The sequence below is a fragment of the Vipera berus genome (genome assembly GCF_964194415.1).
Source record: "Vipera berus genome assembly, chromosome: 1".
In the NCBI taxonomy this organism is placed as follows: Eukaryota; Metazoa; Chordata; class Lepidosauria; order Squamata; family Viperidae; genus Vipera; species Vipera berus.
In genome coordinates, this window is record NC_138202.1 from 177471920 (window position 1) to 177491843 (window position 19924).

The window sequence follows — 19924 nt, forward strand, 5'->3', positions numbered from 1 at the left end:
CCTCCTCTTTTTTTTTTAGCTAAAGGTTATCAATAATTCTGATTTCTCTTTTCAATCTCTGGGAAAGTCTGAAGAATGTTGATCAGAACACAGTATTCCAAATGCGGTCGCAATATAGATTTATATAATGAATTTATGATATTGACAGTTTTCTACCTTTTGCCACAATTTTATATTATATTCATAATATATATAACTATTATATGTTCTTAGTTTTTTCTTTTATTTTTTCTGCGCTTTCAAGTTTTTTCGGAGTTTTTATCTTTTTAACATTATACTTAAATAAGAATTCTAATACAAATTACAAAAAAAAGAGTATGAAGTAGAAAGTGCAGAAAAAAAGAAAAAGAAAAAAATAAGGCTGTAACAAAGAGAAAAGAAATATATAAAGAGCTACAATCACAAGTATAAATAATTTTAACAACTTGTTATCTTTTCTTAAAATACAATAAACAACCTCTTCATTCCACCCTCTTATCTGTAAACAGATCCTTAAAGCCTTAAGTCCTGGTCAGCAAAATCCAATTAAGATTTAACAACGTATCTATTTTAATCTTGATCAAATAAACTCACTTTATAATTCTTCCTTTTACTTTTAACAATTTTTATCTTTATCCCTTCAATGGTCTCCTAGAAGTGGTTTCCTTTTATTTTTCCTTTGTTCTTTCTCAGAAAATTCTTCAGAGCTTTAATAGATCTTTCTTGTAATCAAATGTAAGAGAGTTAGTTATCCAAGTCACTCTTTTGATTTGCCACTTGTATATCCTTTTTAGTTATTAAGACATCAACTAGTTTCATTTGAGAGTCCAGTATAACATCTTTTTTATAATTTATCATTCCTGTAATTTATTGTTTTTAAATCTATTTTCAGATTAGTCTCAGTCTTGTCTGATAAAACGTGTTCTTTCTGATAACATCTTTTAAACACAGTCTATCCATAATAGTGTTTTATTTTTATTTATTTAGCATATGGTGAGACTACAATTCTAATGCAGAGTAGTAGTTTGACTGCCAATTTACTAGCTCTGTTGAAAGACATGTTCACCTGCTTCTCATGGTGCACCAAAGGAGGGCAAGCTGGCTTTGAACCAGTACTAAGACTGGCTCTTCCTGCAGTATCATCTAAAGCAGGGTTTCCCAACCTGTGGCCATGGTCTATTTGCAACCGGGCCAAGTGAGCAAATTAAGCTGTGTGTGCACACGCCTGCCCCTTGCACAAAACCCTCTCCTCTTCATCCCCTCCCTCCTGTGCCAGGCCATGAACCGGGAAAGATTTGGGTGTGCTGATCTAAAGCCCTCTCCCTCTCCAGAGCCACCTTGCAAACAGGTGTCACAACCAGGACAGTTCTGAGCCAGCAGGAATCTGACCACCTGCATGAGTCCATTTATAACTTTCCAAAATTAACATTCTAATCACACTTTTGCTGCTTATCTAAAATAAGGCCTTTTTTCTGTCCTCATCTTAGGAGCTTAGCAGCTGTGAACTTAGTGTGAATCCCTCAACTTGAAGATCAGCCAGTTCCTGCAGGTTGCTCACAAGGAGCAGTTGTCTGGAGTACAAGTGGGCAATCTCACAATCTCTCCTTTATCAGGAGAGACTTGGCCAGCCAGAAATTGCTACCTGGCTGCTGATCTTTCCATAATGCCATCTCCACTTCCTTGGAGATGTCTAGTTTGCCATGAATCCTCTCTGAAAGTCTCTTTTCTCCAATGGCCCTGAATGTGGAATATGTCTTTTCATAGCAATCATGCACTAACTCAGTTTTAGGGAAGAGAACATTGCTGCACTGAGCTGTCATCTGAGTTTCCATTATAAAAATGAGATTGTTAAGTTTCAGGGCTAAAATATTTTTTTTTAAAAAAACTCAAACATGCTAAATAGCTGCAGGAACTGTTAATAAAATTATTCCAGAACTCTTTTATTAATGGCTGCTGTTGGAAGGTCATTAATATATGTTCTTCACCAAATTTCAGTTGCTTCATAACTGTAATTCAAACTAATACTTCATGAATAACTCAAAATAATATTTCATGAGTGTAATGGAATGTTTGTATGACCTTGGGGGATCAAAGAAAGAGATGCTGCCTATGAAACAATCAAAGGCTTAACACTCAGAGGGAGAAACTTCGGGAGATCTGCCCTAATTGATCAGTTAGCAGGGTTCCTTGAGGATCAGAGGCTATTCTTGAAATTCCTCTCTTTGGAAGAGGGTAGGAGACTTTCAAGATTGATGTCTGCCCCTCTGGGCAGGACATCCAACTAGATGACAGGAAACCCAACTAGATGAGCCAGATCTACTTTATTGTAAGGCTACATTAACAGAGTCTTGGAAGTTACAAGCTTTCTGCTACCACTTTTAACCATCTGATTGGTTGCATCTTGAATCTGACTGGACAAAGAATCAATTGCCTCAGAAAGTATAACTCCCAATGATTTTGAACATAGCACTGTCAATGTAAGACTAGCATGGGAGAACATCTGACTTGAATATCCTTTTTTCCTTCTAGTTATTTAATAGAAAAAAGAACATATTATATCAGCCAAGTCAAAATTCTTTAAATAATAATCTGTTGAGTCAATTATAATCCATAATAATTTGTTGAGTCAATTATAAATAAAGGAAAAGGAAAAGTGAAAGGAAAATAGAGGCTGATATTGAAGATATGGAAATGGGATTAGTAACTGATTAAATTCACATAAATGCTCTAAACCATTTTAACTATGGTTTGTTGGTTACAAAAAAGGGCTAAGTTTATACATATTGAATCATAGGCCATATTTTGCAAAGCACAGTGACTGATGTGACCAGTCACACTAAACTCTATGTGATTTATTAGTTTTTGCTTAATATGATTCACAGCTTCATGAGCTCAGCTAACTGTGGTTTATTTAATAAATCAAAATTAAGTAAATAACTTTGCAAAGCAACATTTATAGCTTATTATGACATAGGAACCAAACCCCAGTCTTGGGAGAAGGCATGAGTTGTTTATATTAGCCTTGTGGCCACATGTATGTGCTGGGATAAAGAAATAGCTGTGGTTTCTTTCCCTTTTTTGAATCCAAAAAATTCAGTGTCACTTTTAAGCTGCTCCAGTTTGCTGAAATGAAGAACTCATAGCTCTGGTATACACACAGGAAAAAGGTTTGTGGACCCATAGAAAGAGTTATATCATGTGCCAGACCCAAGTGACACAGTCTGCTTTCTATGTCAGGAACCCTCACCGTTCTTAAATATCATAAATCTGAGGGCGAGCAGAAAAGATTAATGGTCTTCTGCCAATATGCTTCTGTTAGATTTCTATGTACCGAAAAGTGCTTACAGGAGCAGTAGAATAAAGTCACCAAAAATTGCTTCTTTTTTTCTGGCCCTTATCTTCCACTATTGTTCAGACTTTTACAAGCCAAATCTCATAGCCCTATAAATTGCCCCTTTCTCACAACATACACCCTTTTAAAAAATAAGTTGTCATGTATCTTTTTTCATCCTTTTGCAAATTTAAATAACATTTAAAATAACACTGGCATTTCTAGTATGAAATTTTTATTAGTTTCTAGACTTCTCAATGGGAAATGGGATTGGATCGTCCCAGCTGTCTTTTAGCATTCTTTAACTAATTTTTCCATTTAAACATTTTTTTAAAAAAAATAACAGTGCTGGGCAATTTTTCACAGACTTATGCTGAAGTTTACTGAGTATCTACTGTGTACATACTGATGTATAATTTATGAATTCAATAATATTAAAGTCATTGCTGCTGATTAATATTCCTTGCTGATTTAAATATATCTTTTTCCAATACGGTGCCCTCCGATGATGTGTCTGTGGGATTCTGAGACTGTGTCTGCAGCTCCCATCATCTCAGCCAGCATAGTCCAAGAGTCTAAAGAGGGCAGATGTTTTAGTCAAACACATCTGGAGAATACAAGAATGGAAAAGGATGGATGTGTTGGCTGGTGCTTGTCCTTCCAGAAAAATAATTGTAGTTTGTGCAGAACAGCATCTAATAATATACAAGGCACATTTGCTAAACATATTGTCTGTTTATATACACATGCAGAGGTGGTGGTGGAGAGAGACAGAGAGAAGCAGACAGTTTTACAGTGCAATCCACTAGGTGAACATGTGGAAGAACTGTTGAAAAGATAGGATGGGCTGTAGCTTCAAATGGCAAGAGAGTAAATGGCAAGGAGAGAATAACTGGCAAGTAGGAAACGTTTAAATATTTCCATGTCTCCTCATTCTCCCCTACAAATTATTATTTTTATCAGTGTTTTCAGTCAGTCCATTTTCCTGTGATATATATCCTGCTCCAATAGAATACAGTATATATCCCACTAAATTCACTAATTAAAAATTATATATATATAATTGGCCAACAGATCACAATGGAAGGCAATACAATAAAAGAAATTGAATGGCGTGTTAAATATGGTTGGCAGGCATTTGGCAAGTTAAACGTAATTTTCAAGAACAACCTCTCCCTATGCCTGAAGAGAAAAGTTTTCGATCAGTGTGTGCTACCTGCTCTAACATATACTGGTGAAACATAGACACTAACCTCACATTCGATACAAAAGCTACAAGTAGCTCAAAAAGCCATGGAAAGATGCAAGTTTGGCATTGCAAGACAAGATAGAAAGACCTGTACATGGATTAGAGAACAAATGAAAGTACACTGTATCGTCAAGAGAGTAAAAGAACTGAAATGGAAATGGGCTGGTCACAAAGCAAGAACTGATGGCAGGTGAACCAAGGCAGTCATAGAATGGATCCCACTTAATAAATAGTAATAATAAAGTTGGAAGGGACCTTGGAGGTCATCCAGTCCAACCTCCTGCTGAAGCAGGAAACCCCATAACATTTCAGACAAATGGCTGTCCAGGCTCTTCTTAAAAACTTCCAGTGTTGGAGCATTCACAGCTTCTGGAGGCAGGTTGTTCCACTGGTTAATTGTTCTAACTGTCAGGAAGTTTCTCCTTAGTTCTAGGTTGCTTCTCTCCTTGACTAGTTTCCCTCTGTTGCTTCTTGTCCTGCCTTCAGGCGCTTTGGAGAATAGCTTGACTCCCTCTTCTTTGTGGTAGCCTCTGAGATATTGGAACACTGCTATCATGTCACCCCTCACCCTTCTCTTCATTAAACTAGACATTCCCAATTCCAGCAACCGTTCCTTACATGTTTTAGCCTCCAGTCCCCTAATCATCTTTGTTGCTCTTCTCTGCACTCTTTCTAGAGTCTCAACATCTTTTTTACCAGATCCTCCTGTATCTAAAGCCTATCTTCTGGAGTGTTGGTTATTCCTGCCAGCTTGATGTCATCTGCATTTATTGATGTTTTCTGTATTGAAAGTTAAAATTGATACATTCATAGAATATTTATTCAATCATGGAAAAACAAACAAACATAAAACATCAATGTAAAATATTTTTCATAAAATAACTTTCATTTTGTAACAAATAAAAAAATGAGAAGAGTGACATTGTATTAAACTTTTGCAAATACCCTCAATATTTGGCAAATAAATTTGATTTTGCAGACCTCCTGAGAGCGTTTGGGGGGGGGCGGGGGAGAATCCTCAATGGTCCTTGGACCACACTTAAAAAAAATACTGTTCTAGAGCATCCCTGCAAGGCAAACAAACTAGAGTTTGTTACCTCCTGGACAATGTACTGTGGGCAGCCCAGAGGTGAAAAGGGAGTTTTACCTATGTGGGTTTTTGCAGAAAAACCTCAGAGCTAACTTTGCTTCTGCTGTGCCCAAATGGATCTTTCAATAAAGTTTTACTCTTGGTAATTCCTATGTGCCAGGAGTTTCCTTTTTTGGAGGTGCCAAATGGGACAGTTGACACATTCTTATTATGGCAAGAGAAGGGGGAAGCAGAACTAGTAACTAGGGGTTCCCCACCTCATCTTACTTCTCTTTCAGACAGAACTGCTTTCCTGCTCCCTTGCCAAGGTAGCAAGAACTAGAAATGTGGACCTTGCACTGTATTCCAGCTTACTTTTCTGCCAGCTCACAAACAGGAGGAAAAAAAACATGCAGCACTACTATATGGAAGTGCCCTCCTCTTGAAGGCTTTAAAACCTAGAAAGAGGAAATGAGAAAGAGACGGTTTTGCCAGCATTCAGACACAGGGACCAATACAGGGAGAAAATGGGAAAAGCAGGTACTATCCTGCAGCAGTCAAGGCACCGTGAGAAGGACCCCACCTCCAGTTTGCCTGTCCCCTGCAACTGTCCTGCTTCCCTATCGCTCAGTCATCAGAAACAAGACACTTAGAGCAGTGGCGTAGCGTGGGGGGTGCAGGGGGGGCCGGCCGCACCGGGCGCAACATCTGGGGGGGCGCGACCGGCGGGCTAGGGCAAGGCTGCTCACGAGCGAGGGGTATCTGTGCCTGCGCCGACACAGAAACGCTTCTCTCTCCGGGTGGGGGAAGGCTCGGCGGCTCCCTGGGTCTATATACGCCTCTGTATGCGCACGCCGCTGCATGCTCCCGCGAACGAGAAAGAAAGAACGGCAGCGGCGGCGTCTGCGAGCCTCGCCAGCGGCGGCGTTCCTCGGTGTGGGCGTGCCTGCGTCTTTGGGTGTAAGCCTTTCGGAGAGGCTGCCTTTGGCTCCTGGTACTTGCAGCCGGTGTAAAAGAACAAGTCTGTGAAAGCGGGCGAGAATTTCAGGGGGGTGGGGGGGGACGGGAGATCGCGGGAGGCTCGATTCTTCTTACGCCAGGGGGGTGCCAGGCGTGCGGTGCGGTGCGAGAGCGAGGGGGCGCAAATTACTTGCCTTGCCCCGGGTGCTGACAACCCACGCTACGCCACTGACTTAGAGGAGAACCACATCAATAACAGTTACCGAAGTAGCTGTTCTTTGCACTGCTCCTCCCACTTTAGGACTGCTGTTCAGGAAAGGCATGGAAGGCATTCGTATTTCAAGAAGACCAGTCGTGCACAGTTCTTTCCTTAACCCATCCTTCTTCTTCCTCTGCATCATTGTGCAGGCATTCCAGGGCTCAGGCTTAGCTGAGCAAGAGGCAAGAATGCTGCTTCAGATGTGGGACAACTGAGTACGCAACTCTGCTGGTCTGGGTGACCGTTTCTCCCACAGGACCTGCTCCAGCTCCAGCTGTGAGGGGGCCCTTGGCAAAATATTTTCTATTGATGAAAGGAGTTTCTCCATATAGTAGGCACCCCCTGCCCAAGCTGGCACAGATGGATACACGAAGGTTCACCTTATTTCAACAAAGACTGGAGGTGAACTGAGTTCTACTCATTTTTTAAACTCTCTTAAGTAAATTTGTTCAGTGAAAGCCAATCTTTGAAGGAGATTTCTTTCTGGCACACACGTACAAATGCCTTTCTAGGCCCTGGCCTGCTTTGACAGTTGTGTGGTAGAGTAGGAAATACTTGTCTCCTCCAGCAAACCGGGTTTATTGGAAAGATTTCCACCAGAGTTCTTTCTTGAATTCTATACGCTCCCAGCCATTAACCTCAATCTCAGTATCAGAAGCACAGTTTATTTTCCGCATACTGCCCACCAATTCATACAGCTGTATATATTTTTTAACAATGGCATCGTCTGCAGAAATCCATAGGCTACTGCTCATGTTGTAACAAAGTTGCATGTTTATTTCTGCAAAAAACATCAGCGCAAACAGATCTGGATTGCAAAAATCTAGACAGGTAGAAAGCAGGTTAGGAATCTTTTTAGGGCCATGTGTGCTATTTTGTGGCCATACAAATGTTTGCAACCTTAACATGTCACAACAGTTTTCCTCCCATCCCACTCTCCCATCTTCCCATCCCTAATCAATTAGCAACTTTATATGGCACACGCATCATTTATAAATTGAGTTTTAAATTTCATTTCCTTTTTGGCTTTCAGTTCATGTTTTTCAAAAACCATACTGGAATGATTACTCCCTCAGTGGCTGGATAGATATGTTTCCTTTGAAGCCTTTGGCATAACTTCCTAGAACCATACTCTGTCGACACTGAGTACATGTACAGTATATTACCTAGGAAGGTAACTTTAAAGTTAGGTCAGTCCTCCACTCCCTGAAGATTAGAGAGAGGGAAGATCACACCCATAGACCCAGCCTCCCTACCTTGCCAATCCTGTCCTTTATTAAAACTGAACTACTGTTCTGTTCCATTTTAAGATAGATTGCTTTGAGAAGGCAGCCTATGGAAGGAAATGCATGGGACAGACTTTGAAAGACATTTTCCAAATCTCTTCTACCCTCAAAAGGTGTTTGGAGGGGGAGATTTAAAAAAGACAAGAATAGGCATTAGATAAAGGGCCCATATGCACCAAGGAGAGGCATTTAAGCAACCTCTTGATGCATATGGGCCCTATATTGTTCTTGTGTCTTTAAAGTTAGGTCAGTCCTCCACTCCCTGAAGATTAGAGAGAGGGAAGATCACACCCATAGACCCAGCCTCCCTACCTTGCCAATCCTGTCCTTTATTAAAACTGAACTACTGTTCTGTTCCATTTTAAGATAGATTGCTTTGAGAAGGCAGCCTATGGAAGGAAATGCATGGGACAGACTTTGAAAGACATTTTCCAAATCTCTTCTACCCTCAAAAGGTGTTTGGAGGGGGAGATTTAAAAAAGACAAGAATAGGCATTAGATAAAGGGCCCATATGCACCAAGGAGAGGCATTTAAGCAACCTCTTGATGCATATGGGCCCTATATTGTTCTTGTGTTGTTGTACCTGATATTGTACCTATTGCTGAGTTCTTGAGTCTGATTTCAGTACAACCTTTCAGACTAGGCTTGAGCCATGAGCACTGTAAGTGACTGACTGGCTGGCTGATTTAGAAGTCAAATTTATAAAAGTTACTATCTGTAATTTTTCCATCTGGCTCTTTTGGGACTGTTTCCCAAAGGTTAAAATGTACCTGGCATCAAAACAATAGATGAGGGATGCTGGTCTGTGTGTGATGTGGGTAAATGGTATTTGGTTTGTACATGTATGCAGATTTCATAACTTTCAAATCAACACAGGGACAGGAATGCACTTGCAAGCTAAAATGCCCATTAGTCACAATTTCGCAACATATTATAAGATGAAAATGTATGTCAGTGGAAAGACAACACTGAATGCATACAAAGATTATGGAACTTGTAGACACATACCCAGATACGTGCTCACAAAAATACTTCTTTTTGTCCCTAGAGTTGTTGGAGGATTGTGATTGCAGAGCTTTCTGGCTGCTGGAGGAGAATTTATGAGGATAGTATAAGATTGGACGTTTTGTCTTCATGTAAGAAAAAGTCTTGGGGCTTCTATGATATCCTTCCAAGGGCCACACAACACTACAACTTTGGGCCAGTCGCTCTCTCTCAGCCCAAACCACCTCACCAAGTTGTTGTTGTGGGGAAAAGAAGAGGAGGAAGATGTGTTGGATATGTTTGTTGCCTTGAGTTATTTGTAAAACAATAAAGGCATGATACAGATAAATAAATAAACCCAAATCTCTCCAATTATGTCACTGCATCTTAAAACATTACTAGTAGTCATAATGATAGAAGCTGCAGGAATTTTGCCAAAGCACAAGCACCAGCCCCTTTCCACATGATTCAGTTGGAACAGAAGATCTGGATCAGCTTAACTTCAACATATATTAAACAACCTTTCAAGTTGTAAATCCCTTGTTTTTAATCTGCTATATTGAAAATACCTGACCCACACCCTCTGCTCTAGTGATAAAGGTGTGCCCTTGTTTTTAAGAACTTAAAGAGCTTTCCCTTTGGGCCACAGCATTTGATAAAGAAATGAATCTTTCCAATTAATAATTCTATGGGCTGAGATTTTGTTTAATAACCCTTGTGTCAGTGATAGATCTAGAAAGCGAGGTTGTGTTTATATGCAAGTGTGCTTACAGCAGGAAGAAGTGGGGAGAAGGAGTAATTTGATTGAGGCTAGAGGCTTTGGAAGGCATGCATTACAAAGCAGCTCTTTAGCAATGGCTGGGGGAAGAAAAATCTACCAGCATGACAAATTGTTCCCTCCACTCTTTCTCCTCCCCCCATTCTTCCCCCACAAATGTGCTATCTGATTAGGCAGCAGCAAGCCAATCAGAGGGCATGATTGGGGAAATATTTCCTCCTTGACATTCAAGAGAACAATTCCTTACCAGGGGAAAATTACATTAAAAAAATAAATGGAAAAGCATCAATCAGCTAGGAAAATATATTCAGGTTTTTGGCTCTCTGGAGAGAAAGCAATTTTTTAGAAAACTTAAATAGGACTAAAGGCCCTGGCTTGATCTGAAGGCTGTTGTTTTTTTTATGGATAACACTGCAGCAGTTGTGATTGCTCTCCTCTTTCTCTAGAGAATGTCACTCCATATTCAGTGAAACTTTGAATATTCATCCACTGAATATGTACCTAGAGAGGTGAGCGTGGATAAACATCATCCATAACCAAAATTTGCAAACCTATAATGAAAAAAAAATGGGGAAATTATTTTTATTTTTCTTGTTTTTTTAACAAAGAAAGTTTGGACCTACATGTTTGAGGAATAGTTTGAGGTCTAAGAGCTGCTTTTCAGAGCAAATCAAAATAATTATCAACAAATATTCTTTGGCACTGAATCTATCAATAAAAGTGATAGCTTTGTACTATGGTAGCTCTTTAGAAATGTATATGAAGTTCAAAGCAGTTAAACAAAAATATCACCAGCACTATTAATGAATGTTGACTAGTTATATAAGTCCTTAGAAAGGGCCAGTAAAATAATTGACAGTCCTACCAATTAGATTGTTAACTTTTCACCTTTCTAGTGAGAGGTGGGGAATGTCCACTAAAACTTAACCACAGTTTGTAAGTAGGCCAGGGAAGACAAAACATAGTGTGAAAATATCTTGCGTTTAATTTCTTTCAGGGCCACTTCTAACATAGATCAAAATTTAATTGTATCAAAACTTTGTAATGCTCAGCAGGGTTCAGAAAATTCTTGGGGTGCCTTGCAATACAGGTAGTCCTCAACTGACTGTTTGAAGTTACAACAGCACTGGAAAAAGTTAGTTATGACCATTTTTCAGACTTATGACCATTGCAGGATCCCCATGGTCACGTGATCAATATTCAGATGCTTGGCAACTGACTCATATTTATGACGGTTGCAGTGTCTCAGAGTCATGTGATCTTTTGCCTCCTTCTGACAAGCAAGGTCAAAGGGGAAGCCAGATTCACTTAGCAACCATGTTACTAATTTAACAACTGTGGCAAGAATGGTCACAAGATGAGGCAAAATTCACTTAACTGTCTCACTGAGCAACAGAAATGTTGGGCTTAATTGTGGTTGTAAGTCAAGGACTACTTGTATATACAAACAAATGGGAATGTCAGAATCAATAAACTGTGCTGCATAAAGTGAGCAACAGAATATTACCTGTACAACATAATACCAAAAGAACATCTAAGGTACAGAAATGCACTGGCTACACAGATTTGACTCTTGTCTTTTCCAGCTCTCCATGCTTGAACAAAACAGAGCAAATCGGCCTGTGTCATTTTAGCAGCCTGTGGCTTCTCTAGTGAGGCAATACAAGGGAAGGGACAGGATCAGACCAAATATCATTTGAGGGGGAGGATCCTTGACACAGGAAAGCAAGAAATATTCATCTTTTACACGAATCCATCTGATTTTTGCCAATCCTTAATACACTGTAAACATCACAGAGCACTTGCTAGATTAAACACCTTTCCTTCAGCAGACACTGATGGGAAACATACCGTTCCAGGAAAGGCTTTGCCACTGTGACTCCTGTGCCAGAGAGGATGTGCAGCATACCAGTTGCACTGTAATTTCTACTCAAACTTGCACAATGTATTAATGCAGCCCCTTCTCTCCCAGGAGAGAGATGATGACTGGTACGTCTCCTACCTCCTTAACAGTTCCTAAGTTCTCTATTGCCAATAATGTAGCCAAATTTTGCCTTGCTGCCATGAGGCTGAGACCTCAAATATTACCTATTTAAATTGCATTTGATACCTTCAACATTTTGTCTTTTCCCCTTCTTTTTTCTAATAACCCTTTATTTTTCTTTAAACTTTTATTTTTAGGAACTATGTAGAATATTATGGATATACAGTATGTACATATGCTGGTCAAAGACCACAATAAGGTTTGCTGCTGCTGCTGCTGCTGCTGCTACTACTAATTTAGCATGGACTCTTCTATAATTATTTCAAATGTATTTTGCTAACTGTAAAGAACATTTAGAGAGCCAATTTAGTGTAGTGGGCTAGAAACTGGGAGACTTTGAGTTCTAGTCCCGCCTGACTAGAAGAGAATTCACATGGGTGATTTGGGGCCAATCACACTCTCTTAGTCCAAGGAAGCAGACAATGGCAAGCCACTTCTTAAATTTTGCCAAGAAAACTGCAGGGATTAGCCCAGGCAGTTGCCAGGAATCGAAAAATTGACTCAGAGACACAAACAAACCAAAAGAGAACATCTAGGAAAGCATTGGCATAAATTGAAGCATAATACAAGATATCACCAGAGAAATTTGTTTATATTGGTGTCTGTAACTATATTGGTTTTGTAGAGCATTTTGGTCCATTTGACTTGTTTTTCCAGGGTTCAAGAATCCTGAATCCTGGTACCACTTTGAAATCAAGGTGCAGTGGTAGGGTGCTAGAGCCGATACAGAAGCTGAGATGGCCTCCAAGATCTCTGGAGCTTGACAAGCCAGGATTTTGTGAAGGCAATCCAAGAAACTCCAGTGCAGCAACAACTTCGGCAAAGATCATGGTGCTAGTAACAGCACAATGGATATGGGGCACATATGCTGATGTTTGGAAAAATGCAGCTGATCGGAGAAAATGGTAGGATTGTCAATAGCAGGAGCAACAGTAATGTAAACATAAACAGGAAGGATACCTGGTAATCACTCAATTTTGGACACAGGCTGAGAATTTTGAGGTTCAAGTTAAGGGAGTGGTTGAGTGTTGGCCTGGCCCTGCAGCTGTCTCCAAAAGCCATCTCAGTCTATATGCTCCACGTTAGCCTCTATAAGGAAGAAGGAACTGACTATCTTGGCTGCTTTTCACTCCTTTGATGGTGGATCCAGCCCATGGATCTGGAAGCTGAGTCTGAGTACTCAGAGGAGGAGGAGGAGAGGCCTGGAGTGACATCAGAGTCAGAGGGAGGCTCTGAGGAGCTCCAAGACTTACTGTCTGACAAGAAGCCTGGCCCCTCTACTCGTGCTCGGGCTGACACACAGCTGTGCTGGGAGTCTAAGGGGGACAGTGATGACTCACAGCTGGGTGATATCCAGGATGCTCATAACACCGGCAAGCAAAGAGAGCAGGACAGAGGAATGCAATGGGGCGGCTCCAGAGGCAAAGGAGCAGGCATTAGGAAAGCCACGCCTTGGCTGCATAATAAAAGGGAAGGTGTGGGCGGTGCTGGTTGCCGAAGGCAACCGTTGGGGTGAAGAATCAAGTTGCGATGAACTGTGTTTGTTTTTCCTCAAGTCTGTGAGTAATAAAAGGGGTTTGGGTTTGTCCTCCATTTTCTGCTTGCTTGATTTGAAGAGGGGTTTTCTCCTTGTGAACTTAACAAGGAGCTCAAGTAGTCTGGGACAGAACAGTTTGCTCTTGCAGTGTTATGACCAAGGAGTCTTGATTCAGATGGACTTCCCAGACTCAGCATTGGGTTGACAGACAAAGAGAGTTGCCATTCATGTCCAGGATTAGGTTGGAAAGACAACAGTGGCATTTCTGGTGCCACTCTCAATAGACTTGGGAGCTTGATCTGTTGCTAATGAAGTAAGGGCAACCTGGGATCGAAGGTAGTAGGTGAGGGCAGTGAATGAGAACATGAAATACTGAGGGGGGGAGGGCAAGGGGCTGCTGAGGGCTACATTGTTAGACAGTAGCAGCCCAGGTATACTGGCACCCTGGCCAAGGAATTATTTGGGTGTAAGATGGCACCCGATGATCTGTAGAGGGGATGTCAGGAGATAAAGAAGGTGGTAGGATTTTCATTGCAATGACCAGAAATAAATATGGGGAAGGCTGGGGGCAGTCCGTTCCCAGAGACAGATCTGTTGTTTGAAATTGATCCAGCCTTCTAACTTCCAGCACTCATCCCCAGGGCCCTGATTTTTGAATCCTTAGTAGTGCTGGGCTACTTAATGCCAGGTTGATCTGTGACAAAGCTTCCCTCAGTTAAATTTGACTCTGTATCAAAGTGCTGCCATGACATGCATGACCAGGATCTGGCATAAGTCACTTGGTTTGTAGGTCAAGTCAGACTCATTTTATGACCATTTTTATGGTGGCTTTTAAGCAAATCACCATAGTTATTAAATGAATTCAAAGTCATTGAGCAAACACTGTGGTCATAAATGCAAACCCCTTCTTCCAAATGAGTGTTTTTTCTTTTCCCTTTTATCCTACACTTTTTCCTCTTTCCCTTCTCCTCCCCTTCCCCCCCATTATTTCATTTTTCTTTGATAAACTAATAAAAAGATTGTAACGGGGTGTTTTTTGTTTTGTTTTTTGGAAAAAAAACTGGCAAAAAAGGTTGCAAATCTTGATCATGTGACTACAGGACACTGCAACTGGTTGTAAATGTAAGCCAGTTGCCAAGCATCCAAATTGCAATCATGTAAACATGACAATAATGTCATGGTCATAAGTGTGAGGACCAGATTTTTCAGAACCATCATAACTTTGAACAATCCTTAAATGAATAGTTATAAGTTGAGGACTACCTGGGATGGAGTGATGCAACCATGCTGGTTCTTCTTGTTGTCTCTGGGGCATTAAATATTATCAATTACAGTATCCTTCTGGACTGACTTTGGGAGTTGTTACCCGGAGTCATGGTGTTGTGGTGGTTCTTGTCTTTTCTTTTTCTTTTCTTTTCTCTTTTCTTTTTGCTGCCCTGGTTACCAATAGGCAGCAAAATACATGAAATAAATGAAATTCAAGATGTTAGTTGTCATCTACAGAGCCTGTACAGTAAAATCTATGCTAAGGCTGGTCTACCTGAATGCCAGGTCCGTAGCTAACAAGGCACACCTTGTTCGTGAACTAGTGGAGAGCGAGCACGCGGACCTGGCTTGCATCACGGAAACCTGGCTGGGCCAAGAGGGTGGTGTCCCTCTGGTTGACCTCTGCCCGCCAGGTTTCCAGGTGCTGCACCAGCCTCGGACCCATGGGAGGGGCGGGGGAGTGGCAGTTATCATCAGGGAATCCCTTAGCCCGCGAGAGATCACCGCCCCTCAGATGGTCGGGTGTGAGTCTCTCCTACTGAGATACGGCCCGGGGGCGCAGTTGGGCCTGCTGCTGGCATACCTACCACCTAATCGTGCAGCGGCAGCCCTGCCCGAGCTACTCGATGTCCTCTCAGGGTTGGTGGTTGAATTCCCAAGACTCATGGTCTTGGGCGACTTTAACCTACCGTCCCTGGGAGGATCGTCCGATCTGGCTCGGGAGTTCATGGCTTCCATGGCGGCCATGGACCTGTCGCAAATAATTTCTGGACCGACTCATGAGAGAGGCCACACCCCAGACTTGGTGTTCTTGTCTGGACGGTGGCGCGATGATATCAGTGGGGGTGCCACGACTGTTATGCCCCTGTCATGGACCGATCATCACCTCGTGCGGCTAGACTTCCCCTTTGCCACCCCCCGCCGTGGGTGCGCGGTGCCAACCAGATGGTACCGCCCTAGGCGCCTAATGGACCCTGATAGGTTCCAGGCAGCGCTTGGGGACGCACATGCACTCCCTGCTCACAGCTCGGCGGATGCCTTAGTGGAAGCCTGGGAAAAGGCAGCCACGGAGGCTCTGGACCGAGTTGTACCCTTGCGGCCTCTGACCCAGCGCAGATCCCAGCGAGCCCCATGGTTCACCGCGGAGCTCCGGGAGATGAAGCGTCGGAGACGGGGCCTAGAGAGCCGTTGGAGATCCAGTCGATCCGAATCCGACCGATTGCGATTAAGAATCCTCACCAGGTCTTATCTCGCTGCGATAAGGGTGGCAAAATCCAACTACTTTTCCACCCTCATCGCGTCCGCAGATAATCGCCCGGCTGCCTTGTTCAGGGTGACTCGCTCCCTACTGAACCAAGAGGTGAGGGAGGAACCCTTGCAGGGTCGAGCCGAGGAATTCGGTCAATATCTGCTGGATAAAATTGCTCGGATCCGAACCGGCCTGGACTCCAACTGGGCTGAGCTGGAAGAACAAGACATGGACAGTCTTGTCGACGTCATCTGGGAGGAATTTGATCCTGTGACTCCTAAGGAAGTGGACAGGATTATGAGGAGGTTGAGCTCCTCCACATGCTTACTGGACCCGTGCCCTTCCTGGCTGGCATATGCAGCTCGAGAGGGGACACGAGGCTGGTTCCTGGCGGTCATCTCCGCTTCTCTGAGTGAGGGTCACTTCCCCACCGCCTTGAAGGAGGCGGTGGTGAGACCTCTCCTCAAGAAGCCCACCTTGGACCCATCCTCATTGAATAACTTTCGTCCAGTCTCCAATCTTCGCTTCCTTGCGAAGGTTGTTGAGAGCGTGGTGGCGCACCAACTTCTTCAGATCCTGGATGAAGCGGTTTATCTAGACCCGTACCAATCGGGCTTCAGGCCGGGCTACAGCACGGAGACGGCATTGGTCGCTCTGATAAATGATCTCTGGAGAGCCCGGGACAGGGGCCATTCCTCTGTCCTAGTCTTATTAGACCTCTCGGCGGCTTTCGATACCATCGACCATGGTATCTTACTGCGACGCCTCAGGGGACTGGGAGTGGGAGGCACGGTTCTGCGTTGGTTCTCCTCCTTTCTCCAGGGTCGCTCGCAGTCGGTGTTGGCAGGGGGACAGAGGTCGACCCCGAGGCCTCTCGCTTGCGGAGTCCCTCAGGGGTCGGTCCTCTCGCCTCTCCTGTTCAACATCTACATGAAACCGCTGGGCGAGATCATTCGCAGCTTTGGAGTAGGGTACCATCAGTATGCTGATGACACCCAGCTTTTCATCTCAACTCCAAACAACATCAGTGATGCCCTCGACGTGATGTCCCGCTGCCTGAAAGCGGTCCGGGAATGGATGGGGAGGAACAGGCTTCAACTAAACCCGGACAAGACTGAATGGCTGTACGTACCGGCAAGCCAGGATACTCAGAACATCCCATCCCTTAACATCAGAGACAAGTTACTACCCCCTGTTGATAGGGCCCGCAACCTGGGTGTCCTCCTTGACTCGCAGCTCTCCCTGGAAGATCACATAGGAGCTGTGACCAAGGGGGCCTTCTCCCGGGTTCGACTAGTTCGCCAATTACGGCCTTATCTGGACCTGGATGCCTTACGTACAGTCACCCATGCTCTTGTGACCTCTCGCCTAGACTATTGTAACGCTCTCTACATGGGGCTGCCCTTGAGATCCACTCGGAAGCTTCAACTGGTGCAAAGTGCAGCGGCACGGACACTCTTGGGAGCCTCCCGATACTCCCATATCACACCTCTCCTCCGTGCGCTGCACTGGCTTCCAGTTGCCTTCCGTGTGAAGTTCAAGGTGCTAACAATGACATACAAAGCCCTACATGGCATGGGTCCGGACTACCTACGGGAGCACCTTCTGCCAATGTCAGCACCCCACCGTCCTGTGCGCTCCCACAGAGAGGGCCTCCTCAGGGTGCCACCGCTCAAGGAATGTCGGCTGGTGGCCCCCAGGGGGAGGGCATTCTCAGTGGGTGCGCCAGCCCTCTGGAACAGCTTACCAACCGAAATCCGGATGGCCCCCGACCTCCGCACCTTCCGGCGCGAATTAAAAACTTATCTGTTCCAGCAGTCTGGCCTGGCCTGATAGCTCTAATCTGGGGTCCCAGCTTGTATTTTACTATTGTTTTTTTCACTATTGTTCATTCTGTATGCCTACCTTATTCTGTACACCGCCCCGAGTCCCTCGGGAGAAGGGCGGTTTATAAAAACAAATAAATAAATAAATAAATAAATAAATAAATAAAATCTAGCAAAGTTGGCATGCATCAGATCATGATATACGTATTGCAATTACCCCACTAGAACAGCATTCCCTCACCTCATCCCATATTTGTACAATCCTGAAATTGTCTACCCTTAAGAAAAGCACCTAAGTACCTCATTCTTTCTATAGGGATTGGGCTAGGATTTTAGGGGTACCCACTATTAGGTTGTTATTAAATTGTTTTGTTTTCAGTTTAGTTATCGGAATTCTGTTTTAATAGTTGCATTATGTTAATCTTTCTCCGCTCCCCAGTCTTGTGTGAGTAGGCAGCCATAAAAGTTGGCATTACACATGGTTGCCTGTTATTTTGAGAGGCGAAGATCAGGCCAAGTGACAGGATTTTGCAAAAATCAGATCCTTTAATCACCCCCATTCTTTAATTAACAGCAGAACTTGTACAAATGTTTCCAACTCTTGTTCATGATTTAATTACTTTTTAGTATATTTAACTGAACAAATATTTCAAACTATATCAGTGATTAACTCCCCAGAATCTGAAGCTAAAATAAGAAGACTTTAAAGCATGGAAAAAAATTAAATCTTGGGAGATTGACACCACAATTATCAGTGATGCAGCACCATTTAAATGAAGTGCTCATCACAAATTCCATTTGGCAAGGAGGGTTTAAATACAACAATGCTTTCTAGAGTGTCAAACAATCTTTAAGCCAAGGATTAACCAGGCCTGGCTTTTTATGACATCTACCAGAACACTCTTGTGCATGCTGATTCTAGCAGCAGTGGATCAGACAAACTTTCTTTTTACTTATTATCTACTGGATGGCTTTTGTAGGAAGGTCATACGACTAACTGATATTACCTGCTTTCCCATCAGAGTGGGGAAACCAAAGTAAACATACAATAGGCACAACTTTTGTTCTATGAAAATAGCTCATTTCTTGAGAACCATAATACAAAACAACCATAATAAAAAAAACCCCAATTATGTTAGGAACTATACCAGGACTCTGACCATTGTTGACAATACATGAATAATCTAATTTTCTGAGGTGATCACTGCTGGACTACTACATACCCTTAAAAATGAGCAATGAGTGTAGGGAAGCTCATGGCCTCAGACAAGTAATAGCCAGTGCATTGAGATGGGGTGCAGTTACCTGTCCTGTTACTTACATGCCGTGCCAACCTGATAACTGCATTTGCTCTTGTGATATATGTGAAAGAGACCCCAATTTTAAGTTTGTGAAATGTTTCTTCTTGCAACTGAGCCTTGTTTGGGTAAAATGTTCTTTCTTGTTTCTGCTTTATCTTGCTTGTCCTCTTATTAGGATTGCTCAGTGGTATTGAATGCGTCTTGCTGGCTCCAGACACCGTTCTATAAACCAGTCTGCCTATTTCTTTATGGATTACAATATATAGTCGGTTTGTAGCACAGCTAAATAGATGGAAAATGGTACAAAAATAATATTTGTAGAAGAACCTCTATGTCAAGAGGAACCAAAGTATACAGTATTTGTGTGAGACAGTGTATATTTATTTGTGACTGATGAAAATACTTGCTCATGATGTATTTGTACAAATGACATGACTGATGTAAATTACATAATTGGTGCCATTTGCAGAATGACCTCATAACATGGATGACATTTTTTTTAGCTTCTGCCAGATGTTTTTGCTTATGTGACTTTGGAGGTTCAGAAAGAGAATGCTTAACAAAGACAATGTCGTCAAAGTTCACATGTTGTCTTACTCCTATACAAATGACAAACAGTCGTGATGGTGAGTCTCCTTGAAATATTCCTCTCTTGATATTAACCTCTCCCAGCCTATTACCATTGATTAGCGACTGGATCTTCCATTATGCCATCAATCTTTGCATGAAACTTTTGATGTTTTTACTGATTGCTATTATTTCTGGATACTTGATTATCCAATCATGTGGCAGGGAGTCAAATGCC